This window comes from Helianthus annuus, chromosome 7 (genome assembly GCF_002127325.2).
Source record: "Helianthus annuus cultivar XRQ/B chromosome 7, HanXRQr2.0-SUNRISE, whole genome shotgun sequence".
NCBI lineage: Eukaryota > Viridiplantae > Streptophyta > Magnoliopsida > Asterales > Asteraceae > Helianthus > Helianthus annuus.
In genome coordinates this window covers 78136865-78159015 of record NC_035439.2, presented here as the reverse complement: position 1 = coordinate 78159015, position 22151 = coordinate 78136865, and the positions used below count along the sequence as shown (strand labels likewise).

General features: G+C 38.4%; 1 long non-coding RNA gene across 1 annotated transcript; it reads left to right on the top strand.

Annotated features, from left to right (window-relative positions):
* The first annotated feature begins 872 nt into the window (after positions 1–872).
* LOC110867386 lies at positions 873–16766 on the top strand. Its single transcript, XR_002551559.2, has 3 exons — positions 873–1002; positions 1511–1565; positions 16456–16766. It is a non-coding gene; the product is annotated as an uncharacterized LOC110867386 (long non-coding RNA).
* The last annotated feature ends 5385 nt before the right edge of the window (positions 16767–22151 follow it).

Below are 22151 nucleotides of genomic sequence, written 5' to 3'. Positions count from 1 at the left end.
TATTTGATTAAATAACATGCAAAGTCAATGTGTTATTATGTGTATTGCGTTCACTGTTTCTATTATTTCTAATATCTATTGTTGCATATACGTATATCTATGTGTTTACTCGTTTTGTGTCATAAGTTTTCGCGTGGATCCACCTGGCTGACTAGGTTCCCCACAGCCATGGGTTGTAGGCTAGTATCACCACCAGTATTAGACTCGCTTTTCGGGACTTGAGAGTAATGTACGCTACAGTCTTTGAGTCTTATTATTTTCTATTGTATTTATATTGTGATTGTGGTAATCTGTTAATTATTGTTGTGATTGTGGGGATAACGGACGTTTCTACAACACATGGAATTACATGTTAAGTATATTTTAAAAAGATTTCTAAGTAAAATAAATCAATTAATAAAGCAAAACATTTTATTTAAAATCTAGATCTATTCACCAACATTTTGTTAACCCCAAAGCTTTTTACGCATGATGTAGGTATACAAGTAGGAGACAGAGTTGAAGGCAAAGACACGTAGGACATGTCTTAGTAATAAACTGGACCTTATTCATAACTATTTATCTTTTGAATAATGTAGGAATTATGTTAATGTTTTCTATGATTATGTGTGACAAATTTAATGTGGTGACTTTAAATATCTAAACTTATAATAGTGTCTGTAACACCCCAAAAAGATTTACTAGACATAAAAGTTAAATCAATTAAAGATTTAACTTAGTTAATGGAAATGATATAAATATTAGTAATGTAATGGAAAAGATATAAGATAAATAAGAAAATAAACTAGAAGGGCCAAAGGTTAAATTACTAAAACTCAATTTATAAAAAAAAAAAGAATTAAACCTATAACACACACAGTGTGTATGTCTGGGGATCGAACAAGAACAGGAGCACAAGGGGAAACCCTTGTTTCAAAGAATCAAGCAATTAAACTTGAAATTGAAGGATAATCCACTGCATGAACTTCCAATAACGCTCTATTGAACTCGATTATTGAAGTGGTAAGTTCAATTCTTTGAAATTATGATTTTGTAGGAAGTGGGTTACAACCCTATATTGAGTTCATGTAACAAAATGTGTAAATTGGAGTTAGGAACGCCCTCTAGAACAAGATTCATGCTTGATTTTAGGTCATTGAATGATTTTAGTATAAACCCATTTGATAAAAATATGTTATAAATGAGATGATCAAAAGTAGAAGTAATCATGTGTAATTCATACATATGATGTTGTTGTAATACTTGAAATGTTAAATAAATCAATGAAGGTTAAGAAGGATTTATGAATTTGGTTGATTGTTGGTAAGTTACTAGATGAACTAGTAGGATTATGTCTTTGAATATTTGTACAAAATGTCCTATCAATGCGAAACCCGCCAAGTGTTCGATGAAATGTCTAAGAGAACAAATATGTGAAATTTGTTCATTTATGATAATGTTGTCATATGAGAAATTATATGAATGATGAAATGATATAGGTTGGGCTAAAAGAGTGAATGTATTAATGTAGGCGTAAAAGAAGAAAGCTCAAACGCTAGGAAAATTGGAATACTCGCAAGATCAAGGTATGTTGTTTTATGCATACAAACTTTATTTTGTAACTTGTCGTTTTATATCAAAATCATAATTATGGTAGTCCGTAGTAGTTATGTCATAGATAGCGTGACCCGTCATAAACGGGTAATATGAAAAGAACGTTTATGAATGATATTGTGTTATAATCGGTTTGTCTCGAATAGACTGTATATTGGAAAGTTACGTAAGAAATCCATGTAATTACTCGAACCATTATAAACGGATTGGAGTTGATGATAGTACAAAAGATGAAAGGAATGTATTCGTCCGTGGTAAACGGACCGAATTGAAGTTTATGTTACGAATGTAATTACCCGTTTCTAGCGGGTTAATAAATGTATGTTTTATCTTAGTAATGAGATAGTATGTTTTGTCACACCCCGATATTTCCACGTATTACCGGTGGGCCCGGTGGGGAGTATCGTGACGTAGTTGATATCATCATAGTCAAACGACACAAATTTAAATGCACAGCGGAAGCAAAAGATAGATTTATTTCAACTAAATAAAATTGTAATATTTAAGTATCACAAAGTAGTCGAAACAGATCCACAGGCGGATCAAAATAAAGAGGAAACTTGTTCAACAGATTTAAACGCATCCAAGCTTGCGAGACTCTTATTGATGCTAAGGAGAGGCCAGCCTATTACGAGTAGTACCTGCACTTAGCCTTTTTGGGAAAATACGTCAGTTTACACTGGTAAATACAATTTAACTGACTCATTTTAAAAAGGTTTAAAATTGATTTGAATGCACGTGGCACAAAAAGATTTTTATAACTTGGGATAATTATTTGAATATAAACTTGTAAAAGAATTACATGTTTGTTATGCGTTCAGTTGCCCGGTTCGCGCCGGGTTAAAGATTAATAGACACACCACATGATATAGTCCCGCCGCGTTTTTCTTGTAACTGGCGGTTATACCTTAATAATTAAAAATGCACTGACGGGTGTACGCCTACACCCGTGTGCTAAGGTCGTGGCCATTCTATGAATGATGCCAAGGATATCCGGGACATGGTCATTAAACTCCCAAAGGCGTTAAACAAACAAAACCAAATTTTTAAACGGGTCATCTTGATAATACTTAACTACCAATGAATTAAGGTCAAATGCCCGACCAAGCGGTATTTTATATACCGTACCCCAAGCTCGTATGAGGGAAAATAAGTTAAAAGTATTTACCAGCGCAAGTATAGTCACAATAAGCAAGTGCAAATAGCTTTTACCGGGTCTCCTATTCTGGAACAAAGGTTTATAATAACCTATTAGAATCCTAACGGGTCTTTAATTTAGCCTAAGCTTAGACCAGTTAGTTTTAAAGAAAGAATACGGTTCAATCGCATGGAAGGCGAAGACCGGTTTAGAATGTGGGTTTGACCCGACAAGCTTGGATGCTTGTTTAATATGGGTAACTTACAAACATTCTGGATTTTGAGACAAAAATGATATGGTTTGACCCGTTTCGGCTAATATATGTAAACTAGTTACATAAGCCGATCCGAACACAAAAAGTGCGTAACGAGTAACCATATAAATTATATACAAGTTTCCTAAGTTAATATTCCTTAAATATGTGGTGACATCAGTAAGATATCTTTTATTATGCCCAAAATGATTTTAAACTCAAACTATGCCCTGAAAGGGCATTTTGGTCATTTAAAAGGTTATAAAAGAGTTTAAATAGTAACCTGAGTTACATGTCTGATTTATTCTGTAAAAAAACTTAATTTAATAAGTTATAACACTAGGGTATCATATATATGTGAAATTTATTAATTATAACCATACTATGCACCGAAGGGGCATTTTGGTAATTTCACAAAAGCCTAAAAGGTCAAAACTGGAAATCTGAGTCTAAGAGTTTTGCTTACTGTCAAAATATAAAAATTTACTGAATATATCAGTAGGCATTAGCCCTTTTATGTTTAAAATAGTTTTGACGCATACTATGCGTAAAAAACGCTTAAAAAGGCGATTTGGAGCCATTTTCGGGTTTTGTATAAAAAGCTAATATTTTTAATATTCCAAAAGGCTCAAAATATTTTATTTAACACATTGGATCAGTAGAAAAAGGTTTGGGGTCAAAAGGATTTATAAAACTCATTTTATAGCTTAAAAGGGCAAAACCGGCATTAACCGAAATAAGCTTAGAACTCTAAGTTATGCTCAGCCTAAAAATAAATAAAAATATCTAAAAGTACCAAAATATTATTCCTTATCAGTAGGTATAAAGTTTGGTATCAAAAATTGGTTTTAGATATGCTATATGCTAATTATGCCATTTAATTCACAAAAAGCTTTCTAATTACGCTAATGAGCATAACTCCTAATCTAGACCTCAAACTGATATTAAATTTTGGGTACAAGTTTATAAATTAGTAACTAAGGTGTCTACTCTTTTACATTTTCAAAAATCATATTTTAAAGTGAAAATGGCATACTAGTCAACATTTAGGCAATTAACGGAAACTTGCATAATAATTGGAAAACTAATGAACCAAGCCGTATAATCATAGGTGGTTATACTAACATGTAATTAGGTCCAAAAGAAGCTATAAGGCAATCCTAAACTAGGCTTAAACGGGTCAGAACTGAAAGTCAAAGTATAAGTCAAACTATGCGACTTTCGGTTCTGAACCGGACCAAAACTGAAAATTGTCAGGGTGAACATGTTTAGACATGTTCTTACATTAATTACCAAGTTATATTAATGATAAAACAGGTTGTATGGATCCTACATTGCTAATTATGTATTAATTTGAAAATAAGTATTTTGTTGACTTTTTAAAGTTAGCTTTGACCCGACAATTGACCTAGTTAGAGTGGGAATCAGAGGGTACCCTTTTAAGGGTTTGTTACCTACCTAATTACCAACTCATAGGTATTTTTAATTCGAGATTTGACTGGATAATTATCGATTAATCTCGAAGTCAAACCTTAATTACGATGGTTTGACTTTTAGCTAATTAACTAAGCTAAACTGAATTAAAAAGGATTAAGGACACTTACAAGAGTCCTAAGTATGATTAGGAACTTTAGGAAAGTTTGTTGAAGTCCAGGAAAGCTCCAGAGCAATGCTTCAAGTGAGTTGAATGAGCAAGTGCCAAGTTCAAAACTTCAACTCTTTATATAGGAGTTTAAATTCCCCAAGATCTTGCCATGTAACTCTACTAATGTTATGAGATGATCCCAGGTGCCCCTATGTTGCTAAATACCACTTGTCAAGCCCCTGTTTTCGAAAACCACACAAGTAAGGCGGTGTAACAGGCTGAACAGGCAGCTGTCCTAATTCTTCTGCCAGCGACAGGCTTACGGACCGTAAGCCAAAGCTCTTGCGGTCCGTATGCTCCTCTTGCGGACCGTATGCTTAAACGGATGCGGTCCGTAACCGACCCTTGCTCAAATCGCGCAGTTACATCTTTACGGATCGTAAGCCCTTGGCTTTGCGGTCCGTATCCGATGACCAGAATCCAAAAATTTGTAAACTTCCAAGCTTTGACCATGCATTTCTTACAAGTCCGAATCTTGTGCTTTCCTTTTCAGTAGAGGGACCAAGTGCTCAGACTTTGCATGCCTTGCATGCACTTACACCTTTTGGATTTTATGGGAGGTTTTAAAATGTCGGAAATACCAAGAATTCACATTGGATCCTTATGGAGGTTTGGACATGCATTTTAATTCAAGTTCAATTCTTTTAAATCAAGAATTTTAAATTCCTGAATGCTGTTGTAACATTTTAAAGAACTTAATTCCTTTATAAAAATGGAATTTATTTATTTAGGAACAACCGGCTAAATATATCAGATGTTTACCATAACGATTTAAGGTCTTGGGATTTATAACTTGGGTCACTCAGATGTATTTTAATAACATGTCGCCCTTTTTAAATCCTACCATACATCTTTTATTTGATCCGTGACACGTTTGTCTTACATGACACGTGTCTTTATTTCATTGAGTATGATTTTACGAGGTGTTACATCCTCACCCCCTTAAAAGAAATCTCGACCTCGAGATTTACTAGAACAAATGAGGGTATTTTTCCTTCATGGTGGACTCTAACTCCCACGTGTACTCGGGACCTCTGCGGGCATCCCATTTGACCTTTACAATAGGCACATGCTTCCTTCGAAGCTTCTTTACCTGTCGATCCTCAATCGACAAAGGTTTTTCCACAAATTTCAAGCTCTTATCTATGTGCACATCTGTGTGTGGTATGACTAGCGATTCATCAGCTAGACATTTCTTCAGATTGCAGACGTGGAATACATTGTGAATACCACTGAGCTCTTCAGGTAAGTTTAACTTATAAGCCACTGCTCCTACACATTCGATGATCTCGAATGGTCCTATATACCTCGGGCTTAACTCACCCTTTTTACCAAATCGCATCACCCCTTTCCAAGGCGACACTTTAAGCAGGACTTTATCACCAACCTCAAACTTGAGAGGTTTTCGTCTCATATCCGCATAGCTTTTCTGCCTATCCCTGGCAGCTTTCAGGCGGTCACGAATCTGGAAAATATTGTCCGTCGTTTCAAAGACTAGCTCAGGACCTGATAATTGAGTTTCCCCTACTTCTGCCCAACAAATAGGCGTTCTGCATTTTCTACCATATAATGCCTCAAAAGGCGCAACCTGAATGCTGGTATGGTAGCTATTATTATAGGAGAACTCGACCAATGGCAGATGCTTATCCCAACTACCACCTAAGTCAATTACACATACACGTAGCATGTCTTCCAGAGTTTGAATGGTACGCTCACTCTGCCCATCCGTCTGAGGATGGTAAGCCGTACTGAAGTTTAAGCGCGTGCCCAAAGACTATTGGAAACTTTTCCAAAAGTGTGACGTGTATCTGGTATCTCTGTCAGAGATAATATCCACTGGTACTCCATGCAGAGATACAATCTTATCAACATACAATTGGGCTAACATGTCAGAACTATAAGTTTCCTTAATGGGTAGGAAATGCGCTGACTTAGTCAGTCTATCTACTATCACCCATATAGTATCATTTCCTTTCTTTGTCTTTGGCAACTTGGTGATGAAATCCATTGTCACCATTTCCCATTTCCAAGTGGGAATTTCAGGCTGTTGTAGTAAACCTGGTGGCTTTTGATGTTCAGCTTCGACTTGCGCACACGTCAAACATTTAGCTACATAGGCAGCTATAGACTTCTTCAAACCTATCCACCAATAGTATGCCTTCAAATCCTGGTACATCTTATCAGCTCCAGGATGAACGGAATATTTGGAACTGTGGGCTTCCTGGAGGATGACATCCCGAAGTCCTCCATAAACAGGAACCCATATTCTTCCATTTAATCTCAGGATTCCGTCCTTGCCATAGGATAACTGTTCTTCAGTTACTCCTAGCTTTTCATCAGGATAGTTAGCTTCCAACACAGCTTCCTTCTGTGCAACTAACAACCTTTCATTCAAAATGTTCTTTATCTCAATGCTCTTGACATTGATTCTTATTGGCATCACTCTTTCCTTTCCACTTAAGGCATCAGCGACTACATTTGCCTTGCCTGGATGGTATCTTATTTCACAGTCATAATCATTCAAAGTTTCCATCTAACGTCGTTGCCTCATGTTTAAATCCTTCTGATTGAAGGATGTGAAGGCTTTTGTGACCAGAATAGATCACACACTTAGTTCCATACAGGTAATGCCTCCAAAGCTTTAGTGCAAATACAACAGCACCCAGCTCCAAGTCATGGGTGGTGTAATTCTTCTCATGCACCTTTAACTGGCGTGAAGCATAGGCAATGACCTTGCCTTTTTGCATAAGCACACACCCCATCCCGGTGTGTGATGCATCACAATACACTACAAACTCTTCAATTCCTTCAGGCAAAGTCAGTACTGGAGCGTTGCTCAACTTTTGCTTCAAAATATCGAAGGATTCTTGCTGCTTAGGCCCCCAATCAAACTTGCTATTCTTACGGGTGAGTAGAGTCAGGGGTGCTGCAATTCTTGAGAAGTTTTTGATAAATCGTCTGTAGTATCCTGCTAGTCCTAGGAAGCTGCGAATTTCCGTAGGCGTTTTCGGCTCTTGCTAGTTCATGATAGCTTCAATCTTAGCGGGATCTACTTGAATACCACGCTCACTAACAACATGTCCAAGGAATTGGACTTCACGAAGCCAGAACTCACATTTCGAAAACTTGGCGTAGAGCTTTTCTTGATGAAGTAGTTTCAGAATGCAACGGAGATGCTTCTCGTGGTCAGCTTGGCTCTTCGAGTAGATGAGGATGTCATCGATGAAGACGATGACAAATTTATCCAAGTAAGGCTTGCAAACGCGATTCATTAGATCCATGAATGCGGCAGGAGCGTTAGTGAGCCCAAAAGGCATCACTAGGAACTCGTAATGACCATAACGAGTTCTAAATGCAGTCTTGTGCACATCTTCATCTTTGACCTTCAATTGGTGATATCCTGACCTTAAATCAATCTTGGAAAAGTAGCTTGCTCCTTGTAGCTGATCGAACAGATCGTCGATCCTGGGCAAAGGATACCTATTCTTGATAGTGACCTTATTAAGCTCACGGTAATCGATGCATAAACGCATCGAACCATCCTTCTTCTTGATAAACAAGATTGGTGCTCCCCATGGAGACGAACTAGGTCTAATGAATCCTTTGGCTAGCAAATCATCTAGTTACGTCCTTAATTCCTTCATCTCTGTTGGTGCCAACCTATAAGGTGCTCTTGCAATAGGTACTGCTCCTGGAATGATGTCGATTCTGAATTCTACTTGCCTATCTGGTGGCAAACCAGGTAGTTCCTCAGGAAAGACTTCAGGGTATTTAGAAATGACTGGAATATCATCAATCTTGGGTTTCTGCTCATCAATGGTCACTTGTGCCATATAAATAACACAACCCTTCTTTAGACATCTAGACGCCTTGAGCATAGACACTTGCTCGGGTAACCCGTACTGGGTATCTCCTTGGATGGTAAGTGGCTCACCAGATGGAGTTTTGATCACCACTTGCTTCTTGTTGCACACAATCTAGGCTTGGTTACGCGATAACCAATCCATGCCTATTACTATATCGAATCCGACTAACTTAAAGGGAAGTAGGGACAAAGGAAAAGAGTGGTTCCTAATGGATATGACACATCCATCTAATACAGTTGATGCGGTTTCTATGGTTCCATCAGCTAATTCCACTTCATACTTCACACTTAAGGCTTTGACAGGCATTTTCAACAACTCACAAAACTTATTATCTACAAAAGATTTATCTGCTCCTGAATCAAATAATACTCTTGCATAGACATCATTAATAAGAAAGGTACCTGTTATGACATTGTCATTCTGGATAGCCTCCTGTGCACATTTGAAAGACCCTGGCATTGGTCTTTTTCCCTTCTTCAGCCCTCTTTGCAAGCTTTGGGCAGTTGGTCTTAATGTGCCCCTTTTCATTGCAGTTATAGCAGGTAGCATCCTTGATCTTCTTACAGTCCAAAGTCTTGTGCTCCGAGGATTTACAAATCCCACATGCTTTCGGCTGTGACTGGGATTTCGACTCATACCTGCACCTACCAAAATGGTGCTTCTTGCAGGTTTTACACTTGGGCTTGTCAGCCGTCTGCTGACTCTCCTTCTTATTTCTAGAACCCTTTTTGTGGTCATTGCTCCCCTTACGCTTCTTATCTGACCGATGTGAGTTGTCATCCTCATGTTTTCTTTTCTCAGTATCCGAGTTCCTTAGCGATCTCTGCCTGACCACATCTAATGTAAGGGACAATGATATATCAGCTGCAGACCTGAATGCAGCTGGCCAAGAGGCCTTCACGCTTGCCTTAATTTCTAGGGCTAAACCCCAATGAAACGAGCGATTCTTTTGGGTTCCAGGGTCACAAGATAAGGAACCAACCTTGACATTGTATTAAAGCTCGTAAGGTAAGCTTGGCAATCCAGGTTCTTCATAACTAACGATAGGAAATCAAACTCAATCTTTTCCACCTCATGTTGAGGGCAGTAGTTTTCCTTGATCAATGTCACAAACTGTTCCCAAGACATGTTGTATAGTGGGATTTTTCCTGTAGCTTGGATCAAAGACCTCCACCAAGCTAACGCCTCACCCGTAAAAGACTGAGATACAAACTTCACAATGTCTTTTTCAGCGCATCCACTAATATCTACCACAGTTTCCATTTCATCCAACCAGGTCATGTAATCCACTGCCCCTTTCTCCCCAGTGAAATCCCGGGGTTTGCAAGAAATAAAGTATTTATATGTACAGGACTTGGCACGTGGTGCATTATCAAACACTATCTTCTTGGAGGGAACACTGTTTTGGTTTGAGGAATGTCTATCATCATCTTTCTTTGATTCTTCTTTCTTAGGCTTAGGTTGGGTAGAGGGTGGCTTGCTGTGAGCCTCAGAATGAGTCTTAGGCTTGGAATGCGGTGTAGATAGGGTCCTACTTCGAGTCCCACTAGATTCACTATACTGCCGATCCATAGCCCTTGTAACAGCATTATCAACTAGTGCTTGCAGTTCTGCACCAGTCAGCTGTATCCTAGCATTCTCGTGGTTTTCCACCAGATGACTGTTTACCTCATCCGACCCGGCCATGTAGCTTAAATTGCTACATATAAGAAAATAATGGGCAAGGTTTATTTAGAAGCTTTTTACAGTATTTTATGAATTATTAACCATGGTTTTAATAGCCATTTTAGGTTAATTTGCTAATTATTTATATATTCAGGACCTTTATTACAATCCTATATTTTAATTTAATAATAGCACAAAAAGGCATAGTCATAGAGACAAATTTAATTTATAAACCAAGACTTTTGCAGAGTCAAGGTATTAAGGCTTGAATCAAAGTTTATTGCCTTTTTCTAGACAGGGAGTTATAGGCTACTACTGTCTTTAAGTCCCAAGGACATTAATTTTAGCCCGTAGGCACTTCATCCTTAAGGGATGGTTATATAATTAAGGGAATTTAAAATAACCCAATTAAAAGATGACCTATGTGATTTTATCGCATCACAGTTTGTCATGAAGGTTAACATTCATTCAGATGTTAACAAGAATTGGAATCTTTTGTGTAGGTTCTACCGTCTTGGCCATGTCTGCAACGACATATAGACTAGGTTTTACCTTTAAGATTCTTTTAATAATTAATGCAGAATAGTCCTAAATTGAGATGTTAATATGGATCTGAATCTAATTATGGAACTACCATCTTGTCCCTGTCTAATGATGACACATGGCTAAGTCTTGTCCTTTTTTATTTTCATTTATTTTATGTTTTATGATCATGCACATAATTAATAACCGACAAAATGAAAATTTAAATTAAACCATCTCATTAATAATTTAAACAAGTACAACTTTTGCCCAAAATGGGACTTCTACAAAATAACATGCCCTCGCAGGGGCGAAAGAAATAAACATACCCATGCAGGGGTCAACAGAAAGACATGCCCACGCAGGGGCAGAGTACAAAAAGACAGGCCCATGCAGGGGCTGAGTACTGAAACAAAAGTCCACGCAGGGACTTGATTACAACTAAATAAAATAAATAAACAAAGGTCTCTAATGACCCCTTCTTTTGGTCTTCCCCTTGAGTAGGTCCGACAGACCTTTGAAGAAGCCTTGGCGCTCCCTGTGGTCTTCTTGAATTTCCTGCTCAACTTGGTTCAACCTATCGAGAACCTCTTGTTGGCGTTCTGGCGGGATCAGTTGCGGCTGTGGCGGCTGCTGATACAGAGGTTGAGGAGGTGGCGGGTGCTGGTACACATAAGGTGGGTACCCAGTGGTCCAAGGACCACCATAGGGCCCTTCAGGGTGACGAGCATTGTAGTCCCACACCTCCTGGTACGGGTCCACATTGGCATAGTTGTAGATGTTGTGGCCTGGTAGCTCGAACGGGTTATATGCCGCTGAACCGGCATATGCAGGGATTGGGTTATCAAAACCCAATGGTGGTGCCACAGGCGCAGAGTTTGCCTCTGAGACGGGGTTTGATGGTCCCCCCATCTGCGGGTCTTCTTCTTGGAGTGGCGGATAGTGGCTGCCACTCGAGGGCTGAGGAGTGCTGATGCGGACTCCTCCTCGCACGGACATCCGCGCGTTTGATCTTCTCCGCCTCAGTGGTTACAGAAGCGGCTGCTCCACTGGTGGTGGGGGTAGTGGCGGAGTAACTGCCACGAATCGAGAATCCTCGGAAGGATCCTGCTGCTGCTGCTGCTCGTGATGCGAGGAGTGGTACGAGAGTGTAAAATACCATTCGTACTGGGCGAATCTCGCCTGGTAGCTATCCGGACCGCGGTAAGGCGATCCATGAAACGAGGACCCATCAGAGATCTCGATGGGATGGTTCGGGGTCCCGGTTGCTGGTTCGACGGGATCCGTGTCCTCTTCCATGTCGTTGTCACCCGAAAAATGATCTCCGGGTCCTTGTGGGTTAAAACCCACAGGTTCTTGAATGTAATTAGCCGGGTTGAACCAGCTTTGAAAAGCGGGAGTGGGGTCACCGAAAGAATGGTGCGAGTTTGATCGCTGTAGAGGTATGAAGGATGCTTGGGGGTTGTTGGGCTCGTTTTCAGACTGTGGCCCAAAGGAATGAAAGTAGGATGGTGAGGAGCTTAGGGAGACAGATCGCCTCCCGGGTTCGATATACGTCCTCCAAGGCTCCTGAGGACTTGTGCTCATAGTGATTGAGGGTGTACGCCGGTGGGAAGGCCCGGCTTCGTGATCATGGCTAGTAAGTGGAGCCTTACCTCGTCCTCGTCTCATCCTGGGCGGCATTCTTAACCTGTAAACATAATTAAAGATAACAACAAGAATATATAAAATGAAAGACACAAATAAAACAAAAAAGAATTCGTCCTATGTTATTTGTCTAGACTCGAGAATCGAGGAATGTGCAATTTGTGTAACTGAGATTAAACACAAAAGGCTAGTGTTTAATTCACTCAGTGTTGGCTCTGATACCAACCTGTCACACCCCGATAGTTCCACGTATTACCGGTGGGCCCGATGGGGAGTATCGTGACGTAGTTGATATCATCATAGTCAAACGACACAAATTTAAATGCACAGCGGAAGCAAAAGATAGATTTATTTCAACCAAATAAAATTGTAATATTTAAGTATCATAAAGTAGTCAAAATAGATCCACAGGTGGATCAAAATAAAGAGGAAACTAGTTCAACAAATTTAAACGCATCCAAGCTTGCGAACTCTTATTGATGCTAAGGAGAGGCCAGCCTATTACGAGTAGTACCTGCACTTAGCCTTTTTGGGAAAATACGTCAGTTTACCCTGGTAAACACAATTTAACTGACTCATTTTGAAAAGGTTTAAAATTGATTTGAATGCACGTGGCACAAAAAGATTTTTATAACTTGGGATAATTATTTGAATATAAACTTGTAAAACAATTACATGTTTGTTATGCGTTCAGTTGCCCGGTTCGTGCCGGGTTAACGATTAATAGACACACCACATGATATAGTCCCGCCGCGTTATTCTTGTAACTGGCGGTTATACCTTAATAATTAAAAATGCACTGACGGGTGTACGCCTACACCTGTGTGCTAAGGTCGTGGCCATTCTATGAATGATGCCAAGGATATCCGGGACATGGTCATTAAACTCCCAAAGGCGTTAAACAAACAAAACCAAATTTTTAAACGGGTAATCTTGATAATACTTAACTACCAATGAATTAAGGTCAAATGCCCGACCAAGCGGTATTTTATATACCGTACCCCAAGCCCGTATAAGGGAAAATAAGTTAAAAGTATTTACCTGAGCAAGTATAAGCAAGTGCAAATAGCTTTTACCGGGTCTCCTATTCTGGAATGAAGGTTTATAATAACCTATTAGAATCCTAACGGGTCTTTGATTTAGCCTAAGCTTAGACCGGTTAGTTTTAAAGAAAGAATACGGTTCAATCGCATGGAAGGCGAAGACCGGTTTAAAATGTGGTTTTGACCCGACAAGCTTGCATGCTTGTTTAATATGGGTAACTTAAACACATTCTGGATTTTGAGACAAAAATTATATGGTTTGACCCGCTTCGGCTAATATATGTAAACTAGTTACATAAGCCGATCCGAACGCGAAAAGTGCGTAACGAGTAACCATACAAATTATATATAAGTTTCCTAAGTTAATATGCCTTAAATATGTTGTGACATCAGTAAGATATCTTCTATTATGCCCAAAATGATTTTAAACTCAAACTATGCCCTGAAAGGGCATTTTGGTCATTTAAAAGGTTATAAAAGAGTTTAAATAGTAACCTGAGTTACAGGTCTGATTTATTCAGTAAATAAACTTAATTTAATAAGTTATAACACTAGGGTATCATATATATGTGAAATTTATTAATTATAACCATACTATGCACCGAAGGGGCCTTTTGGTAATTTCACATAAGCCTAAAAGGTCAAAACTGGAAATCTGAGTCTAAGAGTTTTGCTTACTGTCAAAATATAAAAACTTATTGAATATATCAGTAGGCATTAACCCTTTTATGTTTAAAATAGTTTTGACGCATACTATGCGTTAAAATCGCTTAAAAAGGCGATTTGGAGCCATTTCCGGGTTTTGTATAAAAAGTTGATATTTTTAATATTCCAGAAGGCTCAAAATATTTTCTTTAACATATTGGATCAGTAGAAAAAGGTTTGGGGTCAAAAGGATTTATAAAACTCATTTTATAGCTCAAAAGGGCAAAACCGGCATTAACCGAAATAAGCTTAGAACTCTAAGTTATGCTCAGCCTAAAAATAAATAAAAATCTCTAAAAATCCCAAAATATTATTCCTTATCTGTAGGTATAAAGTTTGGTATCAAAAATTGGTTTTAGATATGCTATATGCTAATTATGCCATTTAATTCACAAAAAGCTTTCTAATTACGCTAATGAGCATAACTTCTAATCTAGACCTCAAACTGATATTAAATTTTGGGTACAAGTTTATAAATTAGTAACTAAGGTGTCTACTCTTTTACATTTTCAAAAATCATATTTTAAAGTGAAAAGGGCATACTAGTCAACATTTAGGCAATTAACGGAAACTTGCATAATAATTGGACAACTAATGAACCAAGCCGTATAATCACAGGGGGTTATACTAACATGTAATTAGGTCCAAAAGAAGCTATAAGGCAATCCCAAACTAGGCTTAAACGGGTAAGAACTGAAAGTCAAAGTATAAGTCAAACTATGCGACTTTCGGTTCCGAACCGGACCTAAACTGAAAATTGTCGGGGTGAACATGTTTAGACATGTTCTTACATTAATTACCAAGTTATATTAATGATAAAACAGGTTGTATGGATCCTACATTGCTAATTATGTATTAATTTGAAAATAAGTATTCTGTTGACTTTTTAAAGTTAGCTTTGACCCGACAATTGACCTAGTTAGAGTAGGAATCAGAGGGTACCCTTTTAAGGGTTTGTTACCCACATAATTACCAACTCATAGGTAATTTTATTTCGAGATTTGACTGGATAATTATCGATTAATCTCGAAGTCAAACCTTAATTACGATGGTTTGACTTTTAGCTAATTAACTAAGCTAAACTGAATTAAAAAGGATTAAGGACACTTACAAGAGTCCTAAGTATGATTAGGGACTTTAGGAAAGTTTGTTGAAGTCCAGGAAAGCTCCAGAGCAATGCTTCAAGTGAGTTGAATGAGCAAGTGCCAAGTTCAAAACTTCAACTCTTTATATAGGAGTTTAAAGTCCCCAAGATCTTGCCATGTAACTCTACTAATGTTATGAGATGATCCCAGGTGCCCCTATGTTGCTAAATACCACTTGTCAAGCCCCTGTTTTCGAAAACCACACAAGTAAGGCGGTGTAACAGGATGAACAGGCAGCTGTCCTATTTCTGCTGCCAGCGACAGGCTTACGGACCGTAAGCCAAAGCTCTTGCGGTCCGTATGCTCCTCTTGCGGACCGTATGCTTAAACGGATGCGGTCCGTAACCGACCCTTGCTCAAATCGCCCAGTTACATCTTTACGGACCGTAAGCCCTTGGATTTGTCGTCCGTATCCGATGACCAGAATCCAAAAATTTGTAAACTTCCAAGCTTTGACCATGCATTTCTTACAAGTCCGAATCTTGTGCTTTCCTTTTCAGTAGAGGGACCAAGTGCTCAGACTTTGCATGCCTTGCACGCACTTACACCTTTTGGATCTTATGGGAGGTTTTAAAATGTCGGAAATACCGAGAATTCACATTGGATCCTTATGGAGGTTTGGACATGCATTTTAATTCAAGTTCAATTCTTTTAAATCAAGAATAATAAATTCCTGAATGTTGTAGTAACATTTTATAGAACTTAATTCCTTTATAAAAATGGAATTTATTTATTTAGGAACAACCGGCTAAATATATCAGATGTTTACCATAACGATTTAAGGTCTTGGGATTTATAACTTGGGTCGCTCAGAGGTATTTTAATAACATGTAGCCCTTTTTAAATCCTACCATACATCTTTTATTTGATCCGGGATTCCTGACACGTTTGTCTTACATGACACGTGTCTTTATTTCATTGAGTATGATTTTACGAGGTGTTACATGTTTTGACCTGTTTCTACGAGAAAATAATGAATGGTATGTTTTATCTCTATTTTGAGATATGTATGTTTGACCCGTTTCGATGGGTAGTAAGTGCAAGAATAATGTGAAGACACGAAAATAATGAATGGTATGTTTTATCTCTATTTTAAGATAAGTATGTTTGACCCGTTTCGATGGGTAGTAAGTGCAAGAATAATGTGAAGACACGAAATAGATGAATTGTTTATTAGATAAAATGTAACATAGTTAATGGAAATTAACTCTTCAAGTTTGTTGTTTGATGTAGGTAAATTCTCTACATAATGGCTTGGCGACTTGGAACGAACACACACGAATTATGTCCATCATGCGCTTCCGCTACTTTGTAATTATGTTATGGGTCAAAAATACTTTTGTGGTATATAACTTTTGTTTAGTAGTTAGACCTTAAAGCTTAACATGTTATGTCTTTTGAACGTGTCGTAGAATTTCTTGAAATGATGATAATTGTTAAAAAAACAGGGAACCGCTCATGTTACGGATGGGTCATGCCCAATTTTTGTTAGAAATAGTATGTCATTAATAATATTTCCGAATGTGCATTAAGGGTGTTTCAAATACTTTTGTTACAAATAATTTATGTTTAGTTGTTGAACTTTAAATCTTAGTATACGACGTCTTACGTATAAACCTAGTTGGTTGTGAATGTCTAAACGGAAATGGTTTTTGTATGAACAATTAAGTTTATTTCTAAAGGTATGTAAAAAGTTCAAATTGGGTCGTGATTTTCGACAATAAAATATTGAGTTTAGACCTCATGGAAAGTGGACGTTGGAAGTTGGTATCAGAGCCGAGATTTGAGGGATTCGAGCACAAGTTAGAGTGCTCGAACTCAAACTGACGGCTCACTCAAAGGGGTGTTCGCTTCAAGATTGCGCATGAGGTAAAAGTTAAGTTTTCGGTAGATGTAAGTATGTATGATGTGCTAGCAATATAATTTTAAGTATTGCATGTGGGGGAGTAATAATGGGGGTGAAATGGGAAGTTCCCGGACCCGTATGATTGGAAACGGACCCAAGAAAATGATTAAAACACCCAAAATAGGACGTGCAGCGAAACGACAGTAGACATGCCGTCGCCGACGCCACCATTTGGGCCGACGCCCTAATCTCCTGCCTACGGGGGTTCTCAGTCGACGCCGCCTTTTTAGGCACCGTCGCCGACGTGCAGTCCGGCAGTCGCTGACGCCACGTGTGGTTTCAGTCCACTGTCTTGTTCCATTTTACATACTAGGGGTCCCCGTGTTATCCGAAGGCCTATTTTATGTTCCAGTAGAGTTCTTAATAGGTATAATAAGATATATGTGACCACAATGGAGTGGTAGTGAAGAAACGAAATTCGTAAAAGTCGAATGTAACGTATGGACTGGCATGAAATGAATGATGAACCTATAAAGTGGAGTTTGAAATGTATGATTATGAATAATGAAAGAAGTAAATGTAGACTAAAGTACTTGGATATGTGAAGGAACCTGAATTGTTAATAAATGAATATAAAAATGATGAGATTAGTGGTAAAAATAATTTGAAGAATGTGAGTTAGATGGAATTCGTATGAGAATTCGGATAAATGTATGCTTTGATCAGAATTATGCATTAGAGGCTTGTACCCCGTGCTTGAATGGTGTGATACTTATGTGTATTTAATGATTTACTTTAGTATGATTGAGAGGCGAATATGTGCTAAATGTGAATCATACGAGCTTATTAGTAAAGGATATGTTGAAATTATGTTATACAGTTGCTTTAAATGAAATTTGCTATTTGTAGCATCATGGAACATTACCATGTGAAAGTACGTGTATGTGAATGCATATGTGTATTGTTTAGAGGGTCACGTAAATTGTATATGTCATACAATATGAGTATGAAATGTGTAGGATATTAATATTATGGCCTACCATATTTAGATGAATACATGTTCAAAAGTTTAAAGTGTGTAAGCAAGACAGTTGACTTTCTAAAAGTCAATAGTAGAGGGATATCATAGAATGGCCATTGACGTAATTGTTAAAGTAAAGAGTTAATGTGTTATGTACTAGATGAATTACGTGTTATGCTTGATGATAGTTTAGTTGTATGGAATTGAAATGAGATAACTATTAATAAATGTCCCATTTTTAATAGATAAAAAGCGAAAAGTTATATGTATGCTCACATAAGCTAATAATATTACGAAGTAATGATATGTAAGGATGGAAATTTTGTCAATTGACTTGAACATGATGGCAAACGGGTTAAGAGGAAGCAATGAGGCAAGCATGAACTTGGACGCTAAAGGAAGATGATTTCGCAATCACTTCGAAATTATTTACATGAAGATGTATACGTGTTTGAATATTCGAAATCAAGTGGAACGTATAAATAAATAAGAAATGTTCAGGTATGTCTTGTTGAAATGGTTGGCATAATGTTAAACTGGTAAGACCTCATAAGTAGGGGTAGATCGGTCATAAATTTTAGTTGAGAAGTTTTAAGATGGAAATGAGAACTTGGTAATGTTAATGAAAGGTATGGAAAGAATATTAGTTAAGATGTTAGCTAAAAAGGTTTTGTAAATATGTACTAAATGAAAGTAAGTACAACGCGTACTACAATACTTATATACAAAAGTACAAAGTGGTGGTTGACTTTAAAAGGTTAAATTGCAGAAGTCGGTAAATAATAATTATTTACAAATATTGAAAGTATTACGTAAGAAATGCAACGTGTAATATAGGACACTCATTAGTAAGGGATCTGTGAGAGAACGTAGGTGAATTTAACACCAAATACAGTGAATGAACAAATGAAAATGGTATATTAAGGGATGGTCATGTATTGACCCGTTGAGTACGGGTCAAACGAGTGGAAATGATACATTAGGAAACAGTCATGTATTAACCCGTTGTGAATGGGTCAAAATGAGTTGATAAGCGCCACACTTGAAGGAATTTGAACGAAATATGCTAATCCTCAATTTTATAGATGAAGGAGGTAGAACGCTTGATGTGTGTAAAATGCAACATATAAATTACATCAAATGAGGCATAAAACTAACCCTTTTTTAGTACTAATGTTGGAAAAAGTAGGCTTTTGTCTTCCTTTTGTATTTTTAGGACCAATTGAGCTTAAATGAACAAAAGGAACAAATATGCAGCAAAAACTAACATAAATACAAGAAAAGGAATAAACGTGGCATGCCCGACCCCTCGACAGCATCTTCCCAAGCAAAAACAAAGAAACAGAAGGCTGACCACGGCCCCATGCCCAGCGGACATGGGGGCGTGGCCAGGTGTCTGCAGAAAAGACAAAGCTATAGAAGCTTCTATTCCAGGCACAGAGGCATGCCCAGCTCAACACGGTCCATGGTCAACACTAAGATTCGCAGAATCTTGCAAATCTTGATAGTACAGATACGCTTCTGCACACGGGGTCGTGCCCAGCGAACACGGGGGCGTGTGGAGCCATATAGAGACAATTGCATTTAATGAAGAAAGAGAAAGAGGATGGACACGGGGCCGTGCCCAATGGACACGGGGCCGTGTCCGGGCTTCTGTGCAGGCTATAAATAGGGGTGCTTGGTTCACTTCAAAGGCATCCCTTAGCAAACCACCTCTCTCCCACTTCACCACCACTCCACCACTACAACCCACATCCACCACCATCATCCATCTTAGAGTGTGTGTAGTAGTCTCGGGATCCAAGATTGATAGTAAGAGTTCTTGACAATCAAAGGCCATGTTTGCCTAAGTCTCTTACATCACTTGGTGAAGACAAGCATTTAATGTAATACTTTTGATTTTTAATCTTTTCACACTTTTTATTTGGTTTTGTATTAATGACTTTAATAACTAGTTTCTTATGTTGAAGGTGAAACTTCCTTATCATTTGTCCATGGTGTCTTGGCGTTATTTTACTGTCTATATAAAATAAAAGATTTTCACCATTCATATCTCTACGGTCTATATAGAGATATATTGGCCACCGGGTCGGGGGTTAAGGGAATGGTTTGGTAAGGTTCTTGCCTTGTTCAGTGTATAGATCCTGCAAGGACCTGGGTCAAGCTTACTAGGACCTCTTTCAATACCCACTGGTGTTGGATGGTGGGGGTGCGAATAGCTTGATCCTCTAATATGTAAACTACTATTAATACATTAACCCGACTACTTGGGATTGTATCCCTGTTGACTCAAACCACTTAGCCGAGGGTAACGTCACCTTCAAAAGAGGGCCTACCACATTACGCATAAATAACTTAATTAATTATCTTCCAATATTCCGACCCTTTGGGATTGTATCCTTGCTGACTCAAACCACTGGGTTGAGGGTAACGTCACCTTCAAAAGAGGGGCCTACTACTATAACTAAGATAATCTCTTAAAAAGTGCAAAAGTGCGGAAATCATCAAAGGTTACATTAAAGGCGAGTCAGATCCAAGTGATTCATCGTGTCCATCTGTTTTTATTTTATTTTATTTTTCAGCATTTTTTAGTTTTTATTTTCATGTTTAAAACCTTTTTCTAAACTTTCGATTTGATTAGACGTTGAGGATAAACCGGTACTAAAAGCTCTTGTGTCCTTGGACGACCTTGGTATCTTAACAACACTATACTACGCTCACGATGGGTGCACTTGCCCATATGTGTGTTTAGTGTTAGTAGAATATCGTGTTTTATAAATTTAAAACTTGACGAAAGTGTTAAAAAAGGGCTTAAAATATTATTAAAAACATATAACACACGACACACATCAAATTTTTGGCGCTGTTGCCGGGGACACAAGGATTTTAAGAAAGCTTAAAATCAACGGCCTAATCGTTTTTCTTATTTTTATGTTTTTTTAGGATTTTTCTAAATTTTTCAGCTTCTGCAGACTGCAGCACGGGGTCGTGCCTGGTCGGACACGGGCCGTGCCCAGCATTGTTAGTAGCAATTTTTATTTTCCGAGTTACAGAGAGCTGAGCACGGGGCTGTGTTGGTGCAGCATAGAGCCGTGTTAAACTCTCTAGTAACAGGGATCCGGAAAACAATCACTGTAACCACGACCACGGGGCCGTGTTCAGCTGAGCACGGGGTCGTGGTGAGACTTCTGACCAACAATCTTTTTGTTTTTATCGCTGGACTTGGAACCCAGGCGCCGCACCTGAACTTCCTACACAGTGCATGAGCTCCTGTTCCAATAAAGACATAAAAGAACCTATAGACGAACCCGAACACTTTCTAAGAAAACGACTTAAAGCTAAAACCCAAGAGAAAGTTTCGGGGGACCCAATCCTAATGGCGGATCAACGCACCCTAATGGATTACCTACGACCCACGGTAGATAATCTTGGCACCCCTATCAATGCACCGCATGTCGATGCCAACAACTTTGAACTTCGGCTGCATTTGATTTAAATGCTCCAAAACTCCGCAACTTTCCATGGGCTTGCGGACGAAGATCCTCACTTACATATTACCAACTTCTTGGAAATATGTGATACTTTTCGCATCAATGGGGCATCAAACGACGCCATCCGCCTCCGAATGTTCCCATTTTCACTAAAAGACCGAGCTAAGGCTTGGCTTAACACCCTCCCAGTGGGTTCGGTAAACACTTGGGATGAACTAGGCCAAAAGTTTTTGTATAAGTATTTCCCTCCTTCTAAAATGGCTAAATTAGTGACTGAAATTAATACATACTCACAAGAGGACGGGGAATCCTTATATAAAACTTGGGAAAAATTCAAGGAGCTATAAAGAAAATGTCCTCATCCTGGTCTTGCGGTATGGCAACAAGTATCCACTTTCTATAATGGGTTGTTGCCACACACGAGACAAACACTTGACTCTAGCTCCGGGTGACTTCTAGGTAATAGTCGCCCAAATGAAATTTATAATCAAATTGTGGAAATTGCTCAAAACAATTTTCAGTGGCACACTCCCCGAGGCACAAAATCTATTGCCCTGGGCACCCATAAGGT